This window comes from Lissotriton vulgaris, chromosome 4_1 (genome assembly GCF_964263255.1).
Source record: "Lissotriton vulgaris chromosome 4_1, aLisVul1.2, whole genome shotgun sequence".
NCBI lineage: Eukaryota > Metazoa > Chordata > Amphibia > Caudata > Salamandridae > Lissotriton > Lissotriton vulgaris.
In genome coordinates, this window is record NC_141691.1 from 1,579,050,286 (window position 1) to 1,579,072,695 (window position 22,410).

At 47.0% G+C, this 22,410-nt stretch overlaps 1 protein-coding gene and 1 pseudogene across 2 annotated transcripts in view; both read left to right on the top strand.

Moving 5' to 3' along the window:
- Positions 1 to 22,410, top strand: part of MTFR1 (mitochondrial fission regulator 1) — a 367,443-nt gene that overhangs the window by 335,752 nt on the left and 9,281 nt on the right. The gene's annotated exons all lie outside the window — the stretch shown is intronic.
- Positions 372 to 22,099, top strand: LOC147724258 (uncharacterized; annotated as a pseudogene).

Genomic DNA, 22,410 nt, shown 5'->3' on the forward strand with positions numbered 1-22,410 from the left:
CAGATTCAGAATCGCAAATCGGAATGTATCAACATAATCGCAAATATTTAGCTATTAGGAGAAAATCGCTAAATATTTGCGAGAAAGACCATTGCAATTCCTTAAATGTGAAAAATCGCATTATTGCGATTCCTTAACGGGAAAAATCGCAAAGTTGCGATTTTTCCGAAATCAGCCAATTGCAATCTTGTTGCAGGTTGATGACATCACCATCCAGGAAGTGACTGACTACCCATGCTGCAACAGTATTGTTTGTCAGAGAGTGGGAGAGTGAGGATTGCTACTGAGGAGCCATGGCTGAGAGTGGGAACAAGGAATTGCCTGCAACCCAGCAGGAGCAGCAGGAAGGAGAAACTTCCAGAAAGAGAAAGATGAAGTTCTCAGAAGCTGAACTTGAAACACTCATTACTGAGTTGGTGCCAAACCATGATTTGTTGTTTGGAAAGAGCTCACTCAAGGTTACCTTAGGCAAGGAAAAGACGCATCAGGGCAGGCACACAGGCGAAAGTCAGTGCCCTGGGAGTTACACACAGGAGTGTGGAGGTACTGCGCAAGCGCTGGTACGACCTGCGCCAGCGCTCAAATCAAAAGTTGGCATCCAGGCTGGAGCAGTCACAGCTCACCGAAGGAGGGACCTCCAATGTACCTGAATCTACACCGCTTGAGGAACTTGTAAAGGGAACACTGGCTCCAGAGAGTGTGGCGGGCGTGTCTGTGCTAGACAGCTCCGACCAACCAGCTACCAGACCAGGTAAGATGCATGCCATCACACCCCAACCCACCCCCCCTCCCCCCACCCACTCCCCACCACCACCCCCCTCCTTCAGCAACCTAGGGATTAGGGGAACCACATGTCACGCTAGAGCAAGTACACAGGCAGTCACAGCAATGCATTGTGGGAGATGTAGTCACATGAAAAATAATTGTTGTGAGAAGCAGCCTCGCTAGGCAATTTTCACATGTGCAGGTCAGGAAAGGGGAATAACAAAAATAAAGTAAGGCTAAACTGTGAAATATTTTATTTTCACATTGGAAATTAGTAAATTAAATTAATGTGTGCTGTTCTATCCACAGCACCTGCAACTAATAAGGCCACAGGCAGTGGAAGAGAAACAGAACCTCCAGACTCTGGAGACGCAGGGCAGGAGCAGGAAACAGATGGGGAGGACAGCCCTGTCATTCCACCAAAGAGACCCAGTAGGAAGATTGTGAGGCCATTGGCAGTCATGGAGGACGATGATGAGGACAACAATAACAATGTGCAGTCTGATGCCATAGGTTCGCAGCAGGTGTTAAGGCCACAACACAGCCAAGGTCCACAGGGCACAGGCAGTTGTAGACCCCGCACGGCCAGCAGATCCATTGATCTGCAGGAAGACTCTGTTTTCGCAGGGCTGGAATTGAACATGCTCCAGGTGCAGCGCCTACAAGCCAAACACATGAAGGCGTTACAGCGTGAGATGAGGGCAGGGCTCAGGGGCATACAGGAAGAAATGAGGGGTGCTGTGCAAGTGCTTCATGAGGAGTTGCGTGCCGAACGCGCTGCTAGGCACAGAGAGCTGGGCCGCATGGACCGGTACACGCGCGCAATCAACCGCCTGGCCTCATCAACCAATATTCTGTCCAGGCGCACCATTGCAACACAGCGTGAGTTCTCACACGGCATACAGGACATCGCCACTGTTGTTGTGCTGTCCACATCTGCTGTGGATGAACTGTGTGCCCTATGTACCACAGGCCCTGGTGTACTGTTTCCAAGTGAGGAGGACTCCCAGTCAGTGCGGACCTCTACCACCCCACCACCCACCGTAGAGACAGGAGCAACAGGCCTGCTACATACCATTAGAATGTGCAGCCAAATAATGATTAGCAGGGGCCACATAGGGACAACTACAGTGTTGACTTTGCAGACACTCCACTTACTTAGTTGCACTGTGAATTAAACATGTGCATTACATTGGGAGTGTATGTACTCGCCTGTAATGATGTGTGGCATTGTTGCTGTAACTATTAAAACACAGTTGCAGAGATTGAAGTTGTGATTGTGTCATTATTGCTCACCTAGAAGTAGTTGAGCGTAATCTCATCACCGCTCTGGCGCCCAGCTGCAGCACCAGCTGCGCCAGCTGCTATGTGTCCGGGTCCAGGCCCCTCCACGTCAGATGATTCAAATTCGCTCAACTCCACTGGTGTGCCTTTCCTGGTAGCGATATTGTGCAGCATGGCACATGTTACAACAATTTTGCAGCAAGTTTCGGGGCTGTATTGGAGTGCTCCTCCACTTTTGTGGATGCACCGGAATCTGCTATTCACTATGCCAAAGGTTCTCTCAATGATGCCTCTTGTTGAAATGTGTGCTTGTAGCGCCGCTCTCCAGCATTAGCAGGATTGAGGTAGGGTGTCAGGATGAAATCATGGACTGCATAAGCACTGTGACCTGTGGTTGGAAATGTAAACGGTTAGTCACTGGAATGTACATGCTGGTCAGTTGCAATGTGACCTATGAATGTGAGCATTTACTTAGTAGGTATCCCTCGCCAAAATCACTTCTTGAGAGTCTACGGTATAGCCAACTGTGACGGAACATAAACGCGTCATGTGTGCTTCTCGGATACTTTGCCACTATGTCAGTGATTATGTTTTTGGCATCACACACCGCCTGTATATTTAGTGAGAGGTAGCATTTCCGGTTCCTGTATACGTACTCATTCTTTCAGGTGGGGGGATATTGCAACATGTGTCCCATCTATGCATCCTATGACGTGGGGGAATTGGGCAATGTTGTAAAAGTCCTGCTTGGTCTGTGCTAGTTCCTGTGGGGTGCTGGGGAAGTGTATGTGGTGTTGCATCCTCTGTGTCATGGCATCGAGGAACGCATGGAAAAAGCGTGACCGGGCACTTTGTGACACCCCTCCTGCTGTGGCTATCACCCCCTGAAAACTACCTGAGGCCAGCAGATGTAGTGAACACAGGGCCTGGATGTGTGTGGGTATGGCTTGTGTCCTGCGTGTGGGGTGTTCTAGATAGGGTCTGAGTTCTTCAATTAAATCTAGTATGCTGTCTTCCTCCAGTCTGTAGTGGGTATAGATGTCCTCCTCAGTGCGCTGGTAGATGGTGGTGCGCGCACGGAATATCCTCGCCTGCCGTCTCCTCCTCTGCGTCACAGCTCTCAATCTTCGCCTCCTCGCTATCACTTAGAGCCCAGACATTGTGGCAAAGAGTGTGTTGCATGTGGGCTTCCTTAAATACCTTGCACCTGGTTACCACCTGCTCCCACTTGGTGGTAATTGCGATTTCTAAAAAAGCGAATTTCGTGTATTCGCAGTTAGCGAATTTTTGATACATACCATTGCGAATTCTTATTTGCGATTTCCCGATTTGCGAATATCGCTAAATGGGATAATCGCAGATTTGGGAATCGCTATGGATTTCGCATTTCTGGCTCTCGCAAATTTTGGGAATCGCTATATTTGCGATTCCTTAAATTGCGAGCAATTTTGGCTTCATACATTGGAAACTGCTAATTTTCAGTCGCAAACGCAATTTTTACTGATTCACAGCGTTTGCGACTGAAAATTACCTTCATACATATGGCCCTTATTGAGTATTGACTTACAGCTCATCTCTCCTCTGGAAATCCCTCCACCTTTAGAAATCACAACAATTTGGCAGGAACATTGAAGCAATATTTTTTCGTTAGTCGAGGCGCTAACCCTATATAAAACAAAATGGATCTCAGCAGCCATCTGCTGTGCAGCTGCTTGTGGTTATTATAAAACAGAGGCACTTCAACGTTTTGCAAAATGACTTCACCTACATTTGTTGGCTAATCCTAAAATACTGCATACTTTGTGTCATGAGGAACTGGGTTTATCTGTTGAAAGTTCAATCGCCATCGCTCCCCTCTGTAAAAGGATAGCATGTTGGTTAAACCTGGAGGCGCAGCTAGTAAATTCATGCATTACTGATTGTTCATCTTTAGATAAAGCTTTTATGATACCTTGGTTTGCACATTTAAAAAGTATTTTTAACAAATTAGGCCTAAGTGAAATGTTTTTAAATCCCCAAAACGTGTGCCCTCATAGCAAAGCAGTTACAAAACAGCGTTTTGCTGATTTCCGTTTAAGTGAGAGATTGTGGAGACCACAATCCATGCAAAGTGTTAAGACTTACTTGCAGGTGGTGACTACTTGAAATATTGAATGTTATTTATTATGGATTGGAAACCCTACTGATAGTATGTAGCTTACGTTTTTCAGACTGAACTTAATCCATTTGAAATGTGCATTTTCATGTCAATGCGTTTGGCAGCATGATCGCCCTCCTTGCCGTTGTAATCCTACTGAGAAACAGAGGACATTTTATTCTGTTTTGTCCTCTGTACCCAGCCCCCAGATACTCTTTTTTTAAAACCTGTATTGATCAAGGCAAATATGAGACACTATAGGCATGGCCTGGAGTTTTTACAAAACTGTCCTCTTTACAGATCTGCTTTGCGGTTTTAAACTTTATTAAGAGTACACTAGCCATAAGAAAACGCTATGAATCACTGGTTGTATAAAACCGTATTCTATGCAAATCATGTAGCATATTTAATTGCGCCTCCTGTTTAGTTTGGCTCAAATCATCTGATATTATGCTGCCGTTTTACACGTTTACAATTCATTCATGCTTTTCGTTCACACACTTTATTCCTTGAGATTTTTGATCAGCATTAATCTTAATCCTGTTTATTTTTTTCTATACATCGTATACTCTTTACTTGATATTATGCTGTCTTTTGCATGTTTACAGCTTCTTAATGCTTTTTTCACATTGGCTTTGCTCCTTGAGATTACTGATCAAAATTAATTATGTGGGTGAGTGTGCTGGAGAGGTTTGCTGCTTTTTGTTGATCTGTTTCGCTGGTTGCCCATTGTTGGATATAATCAGATTGTTTTTCCAAATAGCTCCGCAAGCCAGGTAAGTAGTCATGATGCAATGTTGTCGGAGATAAGTCTGTGTTATCTTTAAGTAATCTGAGCGTTTTTAACATGTATCTCGGTGTGGGGTTATGCCTTTGAGTTGGACGCTTTATGCCAACTATATAGCTTTAGTAACTTGTTGTGTGTTTGAGGTCGGCCTATTGGAAAAATACAAATGTAAGTGTGATTGAGATGGTGCTGTTGAAAAAGGTAAATGTAAGTGTGATTTTTGTTGGGTGGATGCAGCAAGTAATAGTGGGTGCTGCGGTAGCTGAGTACATGGTATATCTTGGCTGAGTTGGATGTGTTAGGATTTGTTTCAGATGTGCCCTGTTGAATAATGGCTAGTCATAGTGACCAGTGCTTTTTCAGTGTCGTGATAGTTAACATACCTAGAATACAGGTGTTGTCGCCATCCGTTTTTACAGTGTTCTTTGGCCCTGCCTCTGCAGATGCTTCATTCATCTTATTCGTTCAAGACATTGGAACTTTGGTTTTTGTTTTACATTTTTGAAACCGTATTTTGAAGACTCTAGAATGCCAGAATCCCTTTTCGATTGCTTAGATTTATTATCTCAACATCTCAGGAAAAAATCTGTTTGTTTGTTGACTGAGCAAATGACACGAAGTCAAGAGGCCGATTTACTATTGAAATTTTAGCACTCACTGCGACAGGTGGGTAGGTCTGAGCTCACAGAGACTGGTTATACACAGAAAATGAATTCTTCAAATGTGACCTATCACCACCAGGTTGCATTAGTTTGGCCTTGAAATGAAATGAAATGAAAAGGGGATTTGTATAGCGCGGCTGCTGCCCGAGGGCGTCCAAGCGCTGAGTAGAGGGCGTAGTACTCTGAGGGGGCTTGGCGAGACTAGTTTCTGAAGAGGAAGGTTTTTAGTTCTTTGCGGAAGGACGAGAGGATCTGGTTGGATCTTAGGGAGGGGAGAAGGGAGTTCCAAAGTTTGGCGGCGTTAAGCTCGAAGGACCTGCCTCCTGCCCTGGACCTTTTGATTCGGGGAATTGCGGCAAGGCAAGCATTCGATGATCGAAGTTGTTTACCAGGGCAGTAGGGGGTGAGAAGAGAGTGGTTGATCTCGGGGCCGGCTCTATAAAAGGCTTTACATCCTTAGTGCAAACTCATTCTGGTGTGTGATTTCTTCCCATTCTCGAAAGCCAAGAACAGACTGCAGATTGCCTAGAACTGAGCAGTGGTGTTCTTTGGCTGCTCCAGTTTACAAGAAATATGTTGAAGCACTGTTACATCAAAACAATAACGTTTTGTACAGATCATATGTTTGACCTGTATAACTAGAGACCACTGTAAGTTTGAATCCATATCTCACTTTGTTACCTTTAGCAGCTTTAGGCAAGAATACAAAGATGTTCCCATGGCGTATCTTGGTGTAGATGTTAAAGTATTGCCTGAATGCAGAAGTAGTGGTCAGGTGTGTGCATTACTACATTTCAATAATTTAAATTATAATATACACACTGGTGAACAGGCCTTCAGCTCTGTTGTCTAAACCAACAACAGCACACTCTGTCAAGGGATGGTCCTAGTTCCATATTGTTAAGTCATCGCCTCCAAAGAGGAGTCTTAGTTGAATTTTTATTTTTTTATTTTGAGAGTTCTTTAAAGCGTGGGCAAGACCCATTGGTATCAGTACCGTTCTGAGACAAGACCATAAATAAGTTACGAATCCGGCCAACCCATATGCTTTACATTATAAATCTGGTTTGTATAATCCTGTTGACCTCATTGTTTAATGTGTGTCGATGGATTGGATCTGATCTTCGGTAGGAGAGAATTCTTTATTCTGGAAGCAGAGAAAGTACAAGCTTATGTTTTTTTCTTTTTCTTGAATTTGCATCCCGAAGGCAGTGTCTTCCTAATATTGTTTGAGCTTATTTGATAAGTATCTAAGCTCATTGTGTCATATAATCTATTTTTAACTGGATCCTGCCTTCTACAATGAGCCAGCAGAGGGCATTCAGAGATGGTGTGATGTAGTCAAATCTTCTTGTCCCTATTACGAGTCTCAGGCAGCGTTGATGGTTTCTTTGATGGGTGTCAAGCTTGATTTTGATAGACCTGTTAACATCGAAGTTCCATAGTCTTTGACTGCGGTCTTGAAGTCTGGGTGGTAGGAAAGATTTCACCTTGTTCAGCAGGTTGAGAAGGCGGACTCGAGCATGTTTGAATGAGCTTGTGTGTGCTTACATGTTTAAGTTCTTGTCAAGGCGATACCAAAGGGGATGATGGACGGAGCGTTTGAGCAAATCAAACACTCACTCCCAGTCAACAGACCTGGGTTTAATCCATCAGCATCCTTTAGCTCACGCCATCACCCCAGTTCAGACATGGCCATATACAAATCAGCCTGACCCTGTGCCTCATGGGAACAGTCCAGCCCGAACTGCCAAGCCATGTCTTTCCTGGACCGTAAACATGCATCCTGGGACCGGTTTCTGGCTAATCAGCCAGGCTAGCTTGGTATCGCTTTATTTGCCCGAAGTTGGCAGGGTATGCCCAGACGTGGGTCCCTTGCTCATTCTGCGACTGGATTCAAGATAGCCTGGATGATGAGGGGTATGAACCCGAAACCGGTCCCAGGATGCTCGTTTCCGGTCCAGGGAAGACATGGTGCTTACTTTTTTACCATTATATCTTCCCTGATACTAGCAAGGATGTTTTCAGTGCCCCTTGCTGGCCTGAACCCAGATTGGTAGTCGTTGGGGCTAAACCTAGGTATGATGTTTTCTTAACGCAGCCCAGCAGCCTGCCATTCATCATATTGTTTGGATAGCCTAGATTGGAGATTGGCTGGTAATTGCTCACTCTTACTTGCTGGTGGTTTCTTTAGCAGTAGCCTGATAATGGTATGTTTCAAGTGGACCAGTACTATTGCTTGCAGATTGGTTTAATTAATTGCAGCTGTGAAATCTGCCTTGAGCGAGTTGCTTTATGCTCACAGAAGTGCATGGTTTCAGAGGGCTGTAGGAAGCTTCTGTCTTTCGAGCCATCCTTGACACTTCCTCATTAGTCGTTCGTTGAGTATGATGTGAGACTGAACCAGAACTGAAGTCACAAAAGGGTAATGTGACTGTTCTGGATTATTGGTGATAACATTGTAGATTCTTGAAATAAAAAATAATCAGAACATAAGGAGGGGTTTGCAATGTTGCAGTTTCACGAGTCTTCCTGATTTATTATCTCCTGGTGGATGTTGCATATATCTCTAGGTAGATGTAGCCTTGTTAATTTGTTTAGCAAGATGGACTTTTTGGTTCTCTTAATGACTTTCTGATGGTTTCTCCTCTGCCTGTTGCAAATAATTTTGTTCTACTCAGCCCCTGATTTATGCCGTTGGCACCAGAGATTATGGTTGTTTGAAGCATATCAGGGGTAAGGTCTTTTGGATTAGACTGTAAATAATTAGGAAATTGCAAATGTATGTATGACTTGTTATAGCCAAATATACGTTGCCACTGCATCAATATGGGAGTATGCTGTATGTCTGCTACCTTTTCTTTGCAGCTTAGGTTTGATTATGCATGAATTGTGCAAGCATTGACACTCCATGAATTTGCTCCCTGTTCTTGTGCTTTCACATTTGAATTGTGTGAAAAAATTAGGTGTATTATATTGTGATTGTGCGACCTCACTGTGTGATACATCAGTGCCAGCCCCTTTAGGTCCAGTGGGGACCCTAAGTATTGATGGCACTGGCAGAAAAGCTAACGCAGAGTAACAAGGGTAAAACATTTAATGAGCACCAAAACTATTGTTGAAGAAATCGACGCAACACAAGAAATCCGACACCAGTTTATAAAATCGACTGTATTTCTTGAAGAATTCAGACAGTAGACCAAAAAAGATCCACTGGTGGGTTCCGCAGATATATAGTTTACAAGCAATAATAAAAAACAAGTTACTTACATGTACACTGTGCTTCTCCGGTATTAATATCTTTATAGATTCACATGCTTTAATCTTACCTGTCGTCATGGTGGGATTCCCACAGTAACAATAATAACAGTAGTGCTAAAACCATTTGCATTAACTCCAATAAAAAAAAGACTATTTAGTAACCCATTTACGTTGTTTTAAAACATCCAAACTTCAGCTAATCAGAGCTGTGACCCTGGCGTACTCATCCCCTGACGAGCCGCCATACCTCAGAATTCAAGCATGAGTGAAACCTAACAACTTTATTCCGGCCCCCTTTTTTAACATGCTCAATAAGATGTTACAGGACTTTATCTGGGGGGCCTCTAGGCACAGGCTGGCACTGGTGAAGCTATATCTGCCGACAGATCAGGGAGGCCTGGCTGCTCCTTGTTTTGAGCACTACTACCTGGACGCTCAGCTTCAATGGTTTGCTTGTTGGTTGGCGGATAGAGGTAGGGACAATACAGCCATAACGCTGCTGCCATATTCACTAGCTCAGATAACCAGACTCTTCCACCCCATTGCTGCCATTGTGCGCCCAACATCACTCCCCCTAGCAGTGGCATAAAGTGCTACCGAAGGGCTCTGTATCTCACCCGGCACATTGTCCCTTATGTGCCGGCCGGCTTCCACCAGGGGGGTTTTTAGTGCACCGCTCCCTGATAGCGAAACTGACAGCCAGGGGGCCACGGAGCCTAGCCAACACTTACCTATGCAGTATCTGCAGGTAATGGGGAGAGGCAAACACCTGGTTCGCTGGTTTGCGGAATCCTTGAGGGAGCATGCAGCTGTTAGTTTAAGCCCCCATAGGTGTAAATGGGAACTGGATCTAGGACGGCCACTAGGGGACAAAGAGTGGGAAAGGGTACTTTAAAGTTCCGTGCGCATTTCCAGAAACATGCTATTTCGCCAAATCCAGCTCTTCATTGTTCAGAGCTTACCTCACACCTGAGTTGATTAACAAGTACTTTCATCGTAATGACGCGCTCTGTCCTAGGTTTGGTGAACTGGGGGAGGGTTCCTGCACATGCTGTGGAGCTGTCTGGGGTTGGGCGCTTACTGGTGCGCAATTAGTAGGCTGCTGCGGAGCTGCACAGGTCGAACCATATCTTTTGACTGGCCCAAGTACATCTTGCATCATTTCAGGAGGTCCCCCAAAGACAAGGTGACGTCCAGGTTCTTGGATCGGGGGCTAGTGGTAGTGAAACGTCTCCTTGCAAGGAGATGGAAGGCACATGACCCGCCGTGTACGCAGTCATGGAGTTGACTATTCCAGGCATGGGCTAGGGCAAAGTGGACTGCCATTTGCAGGGAGAAAACGCTGGGGCTGCGTAAGGAACCTTTAGCAGCCCACTGGGAGCGGATGCTTGGTGCGCTACAGCTGTCGGACAGTGAGCGGCACGCGAGCCACGTGGAGGATGCGGGAGGTGATCACACGGGTGGATGCATGCCACAGGTAGTTCTGCTGACGGGATGATCTGGTGACACACTGCCCCTGCCCTACCGGGGCATGGAGGCAATCACAGCAGCGTGGCCATAGACAGGGGGTGCCTGCACGATTGAGGGGAGGGGTGCAGGGTGGAGATATAGGGGAAAGGGAGAGGGTGTTAAAAAGTGCCGATGGTTCCTGCTGCCATTGTTGTTGTTGTTTCTTGTTTAATATATATATATATATATATATATATATATACCAACTGTTTGCATGCCCGAGATCCCGAGATGTGGGGCCAATACCGGATCACACAGACTATTGAGAGACTGACGCATTGGTACTTACTGGTAGTCCCAGAGACTGCATTAGGACTGGCAAACAGTAACATAGTTAGCTCCTCGGCGAGCATTTTCTGTTCCATTTACAGTAAAGTTTGCATGCTTGTAAAACACCATAGCCATGCGCTAACGCCTTGATGAGCAACCTGTGCATGACTATGAGCTACTACATGTGGTCTTTGTGATGTCAAATGTAACCATAAAAACAGATTAGGCAAAAAAATGAGTGAAATCTAACAACAATAGAGGTAGCAAAAGATGAGCATAACCTGGGAGGAAAGAGGGTTGCATGTGCATCTATAAAAGATATCAATAAGGAAGAACCACAGTGTACTGGGAAGTAACTTTTTTTTGCTCCAGTGTTGTATCTTTTATAGATTCACATGCTTGAATCAGATTAGTTAGCAGCAAACAAAGAATAATGGCGACTGGCAAGGCAAACCGTCACCACAATGATACACAACTGAAATACAATTAGCATGTTGAATTCCTGTGAAATTGCACAAAATCAGAATATATTCAGCATAATCAAATTATTATATCATAACGGAAGACAAACAGCTTAGAGCAAAATAGTAGCATACCTTATGCAAAGAGTCACAATAGAGCAGCCTGAACGACAGTTACATCTGCTTTACTCCAGCCATCGAGGCAGTAATGCTTCATAAAGTTGTGGGTGTTCACCCATGTTGCTGCCCTGCATATGTCTGGTAAAGATATTCCTGCAAACATGGCTCAGGAGGCTGCAACCTTCCGAGTGGAATGAGCCTTCACATTTGTAGATAGTGGTTGCGCTATCTTTTGATGGCAGAAGAGTATAACTGAGGAGACCCAAGTTCTCCTCAGCAAGACGTAATAGCCCACATTAAGGCCTGTCCTTTTCTAGGAGCAGAGAAAGAGATGAGCAATTGGGTTGATTTACGTAAAGTCTTAGTTCTTTGCAAGAAGAATTTCAAACCATGCTTAATGTCCAGCCAGTGCAAAGCTCTCTCTGCTGTTGATGAATGATTGGGAAAGAATAAAGGGAGAACCACTGGTTTATTGAGGTGAAATGTTGAAGGCACCTTGGTAATCAATGAATGAAGGATTCGTCCGTAGAGCTACTCTGTCCTCCAGGAATTGGAGGTAAGGCTCCATTATGGCGAAAGCTTGAATTTCGCTAATACGTCTTGCAGATGCGATGGCTAGTAGAAAAGCTGTCGCGTGGCCGATGGGGACATTGTCGACATTACTAAGGTAATAATGTAAGTGGCCTAGCCCCTGCCTGGCTGCTAGGACTCCAACATGCATCAACAAAAAAAAATCAACAGTATTAGTTATCATAAACATTTTAATTCATGTTATTTTCAAAAGGGAAATTGCTCATTAAATCTGAATATTCCATGAGTCAATCACAAATTATACATGTAATCGCTTCACGATACATATATATACAAAAACAAATAACATTCAATGTGTACGTTTCTTTTTAACCCAATACATTTCGGGACATTCTGTCCCTTCGTCAGGGGTTTTCTGTCAAAAGAAAAGGAAACACTTTCAGAAGATGCATAATACTTATTCACAATTTCAATAGCTGATGAAGACATAACAATCAAGACAACAATCAGTTATATATGCTAACAGCACTGGTTAAATATCAACGCAATGCCTAATGAACACATTTGCAAACCTAGAATACCAATAGGGATGCTTGCCCTGTAACATCTAAATTTATCCACATGATAATGATTCGCGCTGAAGGTGACTCCTACACTCATAGGCTCTGATGCTAAACCGAATATCACAATCACTTTACTCTATAAGTATGTCTAAAACGTGCTCACCTTGAAATAAAATGCAAATTCACGCCAAAATCAATGTTTTCGCTTATATCCCAAAAACTGACTCTGTATAGACAAGTGAAAATACAGGCTCAACTTACTTATAACCTGTTTTTCCATGATCAAAGCATGACTGAGTATGAGATTTAGAGCTTACCTCGCCAATTCACAAGTCAAAGAATCCTACGATTAAACAAAAGTATGTATGAGCGTCTCTGTTCAGTACAACTTATGCCCCAATTAGACCCGACGGGTACAACGCAAACAATGCTCACCTGCACTTAAATCGACTCGGGTGAGTTGATGAAAATGTGGACTAATCCAGAGTTCGCCTTGCTGAAAAAAATTAGTGAAACAATGGTCGTCACCATTCGGTATCATCTTCTAAACAATACACTCTAATGGGGAACTATCTCCAGCTTACGGACACACACGCTGATTCGAGCCTTGAACCACCGCTATGAACAGATGCAGGTAACTCGCCGAGAGTCCTACCACTCTTTTGATGCCCAAAACGTTATGACGACTCGCGCACGAAAATACAAATGATGGACCACCCAAGTCTCCAATCGTTATGAACACAAACAATGCACTATAGCTAAATTTCGTTTCCTCACTAACCGCAATCAATTGTAAAACTTTATTAACCAAAATCACAAAAAATCCGACGAAAAGTTGAACATAACCGAATGCTTAGTCAAGCACTCTGTAAGATATGTACGTGACTGATTCTAAGTCTTAATGAGATGTGCTCCAGAATTATTTGGTGTCAGTAAAACAATGAACTGCAAAATATGCCCGTCGAGCTGAACAGCTCTCAAAAATATAATTTTAGCAGCGGGTTATGCGATACAGAAAGGAGAGTATTGCAGGTTTTCATCATACCTAGTGATGCTGTTAAACATTACTACAATTATACAGAACGAATCATTATTATGTTATCAAATTGAAATGTACATCCATTAAACAATTGAACATCGGCATTGTCAAATCCTAGCTACGACTGGGAAAAATTAATAAAATCACTTTGTTTGAAAACAAAGACTAACTGTATATAGACAGTTATAGACGATCATTGACATTACTAAGGTGACATGAGCCCTGCAGTGATGATGCAGCTTTTGCGCACGTTATTACAAAGCTTTGTTTTTGCAAGGCTCTGTTTATGCCTTTCACACGCGTTGTGATCGCCACAATGATGTTACGGGAACTACTCAGACGCCGCCCCTGCGCGCTCAAATCAGTTCTTTCTTTTTCCTCACCAGCCAGCGCATATCCGAAGAGAGCTGTAACCTTCGTCTTTTTTGACTAGCTCCGTGCCGTTTGAGGTCTCAGTCGAGAGGGAGGTCGCGATACCGGTGGCGTTGTCACCACCATCACTGCTCTTCATAGTCTTCGTCTTATGGTAAGTCGAAGGGCAAGAAGAAGGCGAAGAAGCACTGTCGCTCTTCGCCTTCTCCCCCTCTGTCGGCTAATGGGGGATTCGGAAGGTAGTCATCCAGTTCCCCCACGTAGCCTGTTGGGTCGATTCAGAGCTTCCCTCCCTTCCCGGGAGCCGGAGCGACCACTGACCAACTTCGTAACTTATACAAAGCCCTCCTCTCCATCTTTGGGCAGCCCAACTCCGCCAGTGCCCCGTTGGGCCCCACAGACTCTGCTGGGGGTTCCAGGCCTTCGATACCGGTGGCTTCAGCTCTGGCGCCGCAGGGCCCCCAGAGATCCAGGCCTGGATCCGGATCGGCACCGGTCGACCTTACGACACCTCCGGTGCCAAATCCATTGGCGACACTTCCGCACCCTCCGACGCCGGTTGTGTCCCCAGCCGGCATCAACCCCTGCCTCCCCCTCGACATGAATACGGAGCTGAACTGGCGCCGACTGGTACTTTTGTGCCTCTGTCCTATCCTGGCGTTCCTCATCGCCCTGAGTGGCAGCCAGAGGAGGGTGAGGACGACTGGGAGGGGTCTGTTGACCCTCTCGCAGACCAGCTGGAAGAGCCGGACTGGAGAGAGGAACTGGGTGAGGCCAGTGGTCTGGATGCATTCCCAGACCTTGGCATGCTTTCTCCCCTTACCGTGGCGTAGGGCGGCTGAGGCCTTGAGCTACCTACGGTGGCATTCAGGACTAACCTTCTGACTGAGGTGCTTCAAGCAACAGCAGCCTCTTGGGAGTCCCTGCTGCTGTTCATTGAGGCCCTCACAGACATCCTTCTGGGCACCTGGTCCAAGCCCAGCACAAAGGCTCCTGTGGTAAGATGATTGCCCGACGCCACTGCCCGGCCCGGGCGACCTCCACTTTCCTCTCCCAACACTCTACTCCTTGGTGGTCCAAGCCTCAACATCCAAAGGCGTGTTCCCTACTGCTCCCCCAGATAGGGAATCTAAGAAGCTGGATCATTTTGGGCAGAAGATGTTTCCTTCCACTAGCTTAGGACTGTGATCGGTTCAGAACTGGGTTTTTCCATTGATAGCAAACTCTCCCTCACTGCTCAGATCTTGGGAGTCACCTCAGTCTGCTTTGCTGTTCTCAAGTGGCTAAGGAAAATTCTTTGCCTGATTCCACAGCTACTCAGAGGACTGTTCTGCAGGCCTTAGTGATCTCCAGACTAGATTATGGTAATGTACTGTATCTGGGTGCAGACAAGACCTCTATACATTGTCTTCAGCTCATTCAGAATGCAGCAGCCCGCCTACTTTTAGGTTTCCTCTGCACGCCTCTGCTCCATCAACTTCACTGGCTCAGGGCTGACTCGTATGGGAGGCCGTTCATTTTCCTTCCTGTGACCTAAACTATGGAATTCCCTTCGGCTAGAACTCAGAAATTGTCAATCTCTCCTTGCTTTCTGAAAAAAGCAAAATACTTTTCTTTTAGTCGGGCCTAATGCCAACTGAGCCCCTCTCTCAATTTGTTCAGCTTCAGCATCAGGAAACACTGTTGGGTAGCTGCGCACTTTTTAAAACCTTTAAATAATAATGAATAACACTGCATGTCTCTTGAACCGTTACACCCACTCTGTGTGGAAAACGGTTGCGCAGGTGCTGCCCCAGTGCCGGAAGAGGCCCGGGGCATACTATCCGTGCAGTCGCCAAAGGGAGGGATGTAGCAAAGTTTGCTGTGGGCTGGACACCGCCGACTCCCTAGGCAGGACGATTTCAACGTCTGTAGCCCTGAGACGCTATGCCTGGCTGAGGTCCACGGGCTTCACAGGCAATGTCCAATCGACTCTTTTGGACATACCCTGTTATGGCTATCGCTTGTTCGGCGACAAGACTGACAATCCATCCACTTGAGCGCTTCAAGGACTCTAGGGCTACGGCCAGATCCTTGGGCCTCGCTAACATCTCTCGCCTACGTAGTCTGTTTTTTGCCCCTTTTGGGGCTACGGAAGGGGTGCCCCACAATGTTCTGCCAGAGCCACAGGCCCGCGCGGGCTGTCCAGCCTCTGCTGGCCGAGGACGTTAGACCCACAGCCTTGGGTCTGGGGGCCAGCGGGTGGGCCAGTCCACTAGCGCCCCCTCTGCAGCAGCCTCCAAACCTTCCTAATCTAACCTTTCAGGGCCACCAGTTGCCAGTGAGTGGTAGGATCCGCCATTTCCTCCCCCACAGGCACAACATCACGTTGGACAGGTGGGTTTTGCAGATAGTCTGAAGGGGCTACTCCCTCCCCTTCAAGACTACCCATACCTCCATGGCACGTACATTCCATTGCAAGTCAGAGGATCACCTGGCCCTTCTCCGTCGGGAAGTTGCTTCTCTCTTGGCCACTGGAGCCATCAAGTGAGTCCCTGTGCCAGAAGTAGGCTGTAGCTGCTACTCTCACTACTTCCTGGTGCCCAAGAAGGACAAAGGCCTGAGTCCTATCTTAGATCTTGGAGACGTCAACTGCTTCCTCCGGAAGGAGAAGTTCAAAATGTTGACGTTGGCTCAGGTCCTGTCTGCCCTCTGCCCTGGTGACTGGATGGTAGCGTTGGACTTGCAGGACACTTATTTTCACATCTCCGGCCCACAGGCGTTACCTACGGTTCACTGTAGGCCACAAGCATTTTCAGTTTACCATGCTCCCCTCTGGCCTTACAGGCGCCCCTCTGGTGTTCAATAAAGTGATGGCGGTGGTCGTAGCTCACAGTGCACTTTCGGGCCTATTCTCCCGAACAGCGACTCCAGGATATTTGGACTATGATACCAATGTTCCAGCCTCTATCCCGGATTTAAGTGAGAATGACACTGAGGCTGCTCGGCCTCATATCCTGCATCCTGTTGGTGGATCATGCCAGTTGGCATATGCGGGCTCTGCAGTGGGCTCTGAAGTTCCAGTCGGCACAGCATCAGGAGAATCTGTCAGATGTCGTCCAGATCTCGGCGGGGACTGCACATCAGTTGCAGTGGTGGCGCACAAACCAGGATTGGATCAACAGCAGATCCCTCCCCCTTCCCCAACCAGATTTCACAATGGTGACAGAAGCATCACTCATGGGATGGGGTGGCCACATGGGAGAGGCGGAAATCAGAGGCCTCTGGCGGAGTCCGGGCTCCACATCAACCTTCTGGAGCTCCGGGCGATTTGTTTAGCACTGAAGGCATTCCTTACTTTGTCAAAGGAAGAGTAGTGCAGGTGTTCACAGACAATATTTCCGCCATGTGGTATTGCACAAACAGGGCGGAGTGGGGTCGTGGACCCTCTGTCAGGAGGCCCTTCGTCTCTGGAAGTGGCTGGAACATCAGGGCATTTCCCTGGTGGCTCAACACCTGGAAGGTTCCCTGAACGCCACAGTGGACGAAGTCTACCTCGGGTGCTTTGATGGATCACGAAAGGCGTCTTCACTCAGAGGTGGTGCAAGGTATCTTTCAGCAGATGAGAGAGCCTTGGTTAGATCTATTTGTCACCAAAGAGAATGCGCAATGTCAGCAGCTCTATACGTTGGAATTTCCAAGGCAGGACTCACTAGGCAACGCTTTTCGGCACTAGTGGAGTTGCGGCCTTCCATACGCCTTTCTGCCTATACCACTTCTGCCCAGAGTGCCGAAGAAGATCCAGCACAACTGGGCCCAAGTAACTCTTGTGGCTCTAGACTGGGCACGAAGAGTCTAGTATTCCGAGCTCTTGAACTTGGCCATCGATCCTCCGATTAGACTGCCCCTTCAGGATGATCTTCTGTCTCAACAGCAGGGTACGCCTCCTTGCGTGAAGATTGAGCGGCGACAGTTGATAGTTTTTGACTTTTCCTCCTGAAGTCTGTAGTGTTCTCTTGACAGCCGGGCATCTCTCTACTAAAACAGTATACGCCTGCAGATGGAACTAATTTCTGGCATGATGCGCAACAAAGGCTGTGGATCCCCTTTCTGCTCCCACTTCTGAGGTTCTCTTCTTCCGGTTTTCTTTGGCCCAGCTGGGCTCTAGTCTGGGAACCCCCAAGGGCTATATTTGGGCCTTACTTCGCCTTCCTGATCAGCCTTCTCTTTTCAAGTCCCCTATTGTAAATAGTTTCCTTAAGGGCATTACTCACCTGTTACCTCCTATTCCTTTCGTAATGCCCCAGTGGGACTTGAACCTTGTTCTGACTTACCTTATGTGTGCTCCCTTCGAGCCGCTACATAATTATCCTCTCCGAATCTTGACCTTCAAGACTGCTTTTCTGGTTGCCATCACCTCTGCTCGCAGGGTGAGTGAGCTTCAGGCTCTTTCTTCTAAACCTCCATTCCTTGCTGTTCATCCGGACAAGGTTGTCCTTTGAGCTTCACCTTCTTTTCCTCCCAAAGTGGTTACCTCTTTCCACATAGGAAAGACCCTTTGCCCACCTTCTTTCCACCCACATCATACTAAAGAGGAGAGGCTCCACTGTACGAATCCAAAACGTGCGCTTTCATTTTATCTGGATCGCACGAAACAATTCCAGGTGGATGATCTGTTCTTTGTTGGCTATTTTAAAAAAACAAAAACATTGGTATTTTATATAGTGCAAACGAGACCCGAGACATCGGGTATGAGAGCACTTTATATGAGCACCAGTTTGGTTACAGATCAACACATTCATTTTTGTTACACGGGGAGATTAAGTGATTTGTCCGGAATCACAGGATATTGGGCGTCGTTGCCGATACTCGAACCTGGAACCCCAGGTCCGAGGTCGACTGCTCAAGCTGTAAGGCTACATCCTCTCCCCATATGAGCGCCAAGAAAGGTCGGGCTGTGCAACAACAAACCATCTCTCGATGGGTTGTCTCTGCATTAAAATTTGTGAAAAAGGGACCTCCTGTAGGGTTGCTAGCCCATTCCACCAGGGCGACGGCAGCCACTACTGCTTTGGGACGTGGAGTCCCCCTTCATGACATGTGCCAGGCAGCCATGTGGGCTTTATTACACACGCTCACTAAACATTATTGTCTGGACAGCCAAGTCCGGAGAGACTGCTTCTTTGGTCGCTCCATCCTTCAGGTCTTCCTGGTGTGAACTTGGTTCGCAGACGCACCTCCCGGGTTAGTATTGCTGGGTATTTATTCTACGGTAAGGAATCCATAACTAATAGTCTTTTAGATGAACAAGTTCTCATCCAAGGGATACTAATCAATAGTCATAATCTATGAATAATCCCCGCCTATGTGCGGGATCCCGGAGCATATAGAAAATACATATAAATATATATGTATGCAAACACAGAATCCAATTCAATGAATCCAGACAAGCCCGCAGTTCATCCGAAAGTTCTTTATTCGGCTGGCACAAAAGTCAAGAGATAACGCGTTTCGAACAACAAGTTGTTCTTGGTAAATATATATGTGTATATATATGTGAAAACATATATTTGCAGCCCAACACATTTCCCAACTGGCAACATTGCTGCAAAATTACATTAATTAGCATACACACAATAGTACTCTCCCAACCCCTAAGGAAGAGAGAAAGAGCAGTAAACCTTTGCATACAACAATGCTTTATTGCCATAGGAAAAACCTGTAATTGCAGGCATTTGCCAGTACGCTGCAGTACAGTATAAAGAAACAAAGAAAAACTGACACCTTGCCTTTAAGGCATTATAGTAGGTGTACCGTGCCTTTAAGACCTGAAGGCGACCACCTTCTCCCATGGTGCACCACAGGTGGCAGTTGGGTCAGTTCCTTTTTCTGGCTCCTTCTACCAGGATCCTGGAGCTTGAGCTCTTCTGTTTTTGACTGAAATTGTTAATTTGCGTGAATTTTCTCAGAAAATTCGACATCTTCTGGGGTTTTAAGGCTTCTGCTCTGTTTTTCGTGGTGTTACCCCCAAAAAATTCTGTCCGAATGCCTGCTATATTCCGGAAGTGTCCTTCTTGTGACAAGATGGCTCTGGCTGACCCACACGCAGTGTGCATTGTGTGCCTTCCATCTGCACACGACCCTGACCAGTGCCATCATTGTCAGAAGTTCTCTAGGCGGACTCTTCGTGACAGAGAACGCATTAGACTTCATGCCCTCTTGGAAAAAGACAAAAGCCATCAAGTGGGTGGCCATGGATGCCCCAGAACATCTTCTTCAATCAAGCATGCTCAAAAACGGCGACGTTCCGCATCTCCTACCTCCAGTAAAGGGAAGGAAGAAGATTTCCGTGGAAGTCTCTGTCAAAGAGGCCCAGGCGCTCTTCTGGATCACCATCGCGACGTCGAAAGTCTCCGCAGCCAAGTAAGTCGACGTTGAGGCGCCACACTTCGGTTTCAAAGTCTGTGGCTGCTAACGTGTCCAAGTCTCCGTTGACGTCGAGGCTTCCGTCGATGTCGAGACACCCTCCGCCGCCCTCAAGGGGGCCAGCGTCGAGAGTTATGACGGCTTAAAGATTGCCGCCGGCTGGCGTGCCGTCGTCGAGAGGGTTGTCGAGATCCCACCATTCGACGTCTAGGAGGTCGACACTTAGGCGACGTCAAGAGGACTCACTGTCGACACGACGTTGAAGAAGGTCGTCGTCGACACGACGTCGAAGGTCGTTGTCGACAGGACGCTATAGTGGTTCGCCTTCTACTCGACGTCGAGGTCACCGACTCGACGCCAAAGAACGCAGTCGAGATCACCAAGGCGTGGACGATCGACGTCAAGAACATCAAGGCATCGTTCGACGGCATTGGTCACACAAACGTCTTCGACGTCGAAGCTTTCGGCGTCGAGGGAACAGGACACGGTGATTGTGGAGTCCCCTGGCTCCAGTGGACAGATCTTCATCTCCTGAGTTGAACATCGTGGAGATCTCTCCAGAAGCGTCCCCCAGGTCTGCGGACAGATCACGCAGTGTGTCATCTCACCGCCCTCAGGGATCTGTTTCGGGCAGTTGCAGTACTCCGGTTTCGGATTACTCCTGCCTGTCTCTCCGTCTGCTCCGAGGACAAGCACTCTGGTCAGACCAGCTAAGTCTCCTCCACGGAGGCCACGACCCTCACCCAGACCAAGATCTCCTACAAGATCACGCTCTCCGGTACGGCCCAAAACACCTGCCGAGCCAAGACCTTCCCCCAGACCAAGATCTCCGCCTAGACAGCGGTATAGCTCCAGGAGTCGGCACAGCCTTCATTGAGACAGGTCTCATCACAGAGGACGCACTAGATCTCCAACTTGGTCCTCTTCCACGAGGTCTACGGTCCGGAACTATTCTCCAACCTTCTCCACTCCTCCTTCAAGAGTCTCACCTATTGATGACATCACAACTTTCACAGATGTGCTGGGCAGGGGAGCAAAGAAGCTGAACATCTCTCTGCATACTCCTGTGGTCCCTACCTCTATAATTGTTGACACTCTTCATCACCGGACAGCGCCTAGACCTCTGCTGCCTCTGGTGCCCGGTTTCATTGAACCTGCGATGGCTACCTTCCTCACGCCTGCAGTGGTAGGTTCTGTTCCATCAAGGCTTGCCAAGAAGTACAAGGCACCCGCAGAGGACCTCTTGTTCCTAAGATCGGATCCTCCGGCTGACTCGGTTATCATGGCGGCTGTCATGAAGTCTCATTCGCCTCTACCTCATCTTCGGTACCTCCAGAAAAAGATAGAAAACTCATGGATTCGTTTGGCAGGAAGGACTGCAGCACCTCTGCTTCATATATGAAGGTGGCCAGTGCTTCTGCTCTACTTGGGGGGTACGATAGGTCGCTCTGGGACTCCCTTACTCGCTTCACAGAGAAGCTTCCGAAAGAAGACCGACTGGATTTTGTCGAAATCCTACAGGAGGGAGGACTCGTAGCCAACCAGGTCATTAGTGCCGCAGCAGACGCCTCTGACCTCGCGGCCCATGGCTACTCCCATGGAATCTGTTCACGACGTTTGGCGTGGCTCCGCAACACGGGCCTTAAACCGGATGATCAAAAGAAAATCTTGAACCTCCCCTTTAATGGTTCTTCTCTCTTTAGTTCACACTCTGACGATGAGATGACCAAAATGAAATCCGAAATGGACACTGAAGGATATGGAATTTAAAAAGCGCTTTCGACAGGGGGATAAGCGACCTTACCAACAGAGGGTTCAAACCCCTCAATGGTCTTCCCAAACTCAACAAAAAACCCAATTTCAGCAGAGACGTCCTGGCAGAGGCAACAATAACAAGCAGCATTCTGCCTCCAAACAGCCTCCAAAGCCCTGAGCTGTTGCTTACGCCGCAACTGTTCGCCACTCCGGTGGGAGGGGGTGTTTCTCATCATCTGGAAGAGTGGAGATCCATAACAAAGGACAGATGAGTGCTGAATATTGTGCAGCATGGTTACTTGCTGAGGTTCAAGTCCCCTCCTCCGCAAGTCTTTCCTCAAGTAAAGCTCCTTCCCCGTTTCCACAGTCAGCTGCTGCAGGACGAAGTCTCTGCCCTCCTCAAGAAGAAGGCTATAGAGGAGGTTCCTTCCATGCAGAGGAATCAAGGATACTCCCGATATTTTCTTGTCCAAAAAAGAGGAGTAGTCC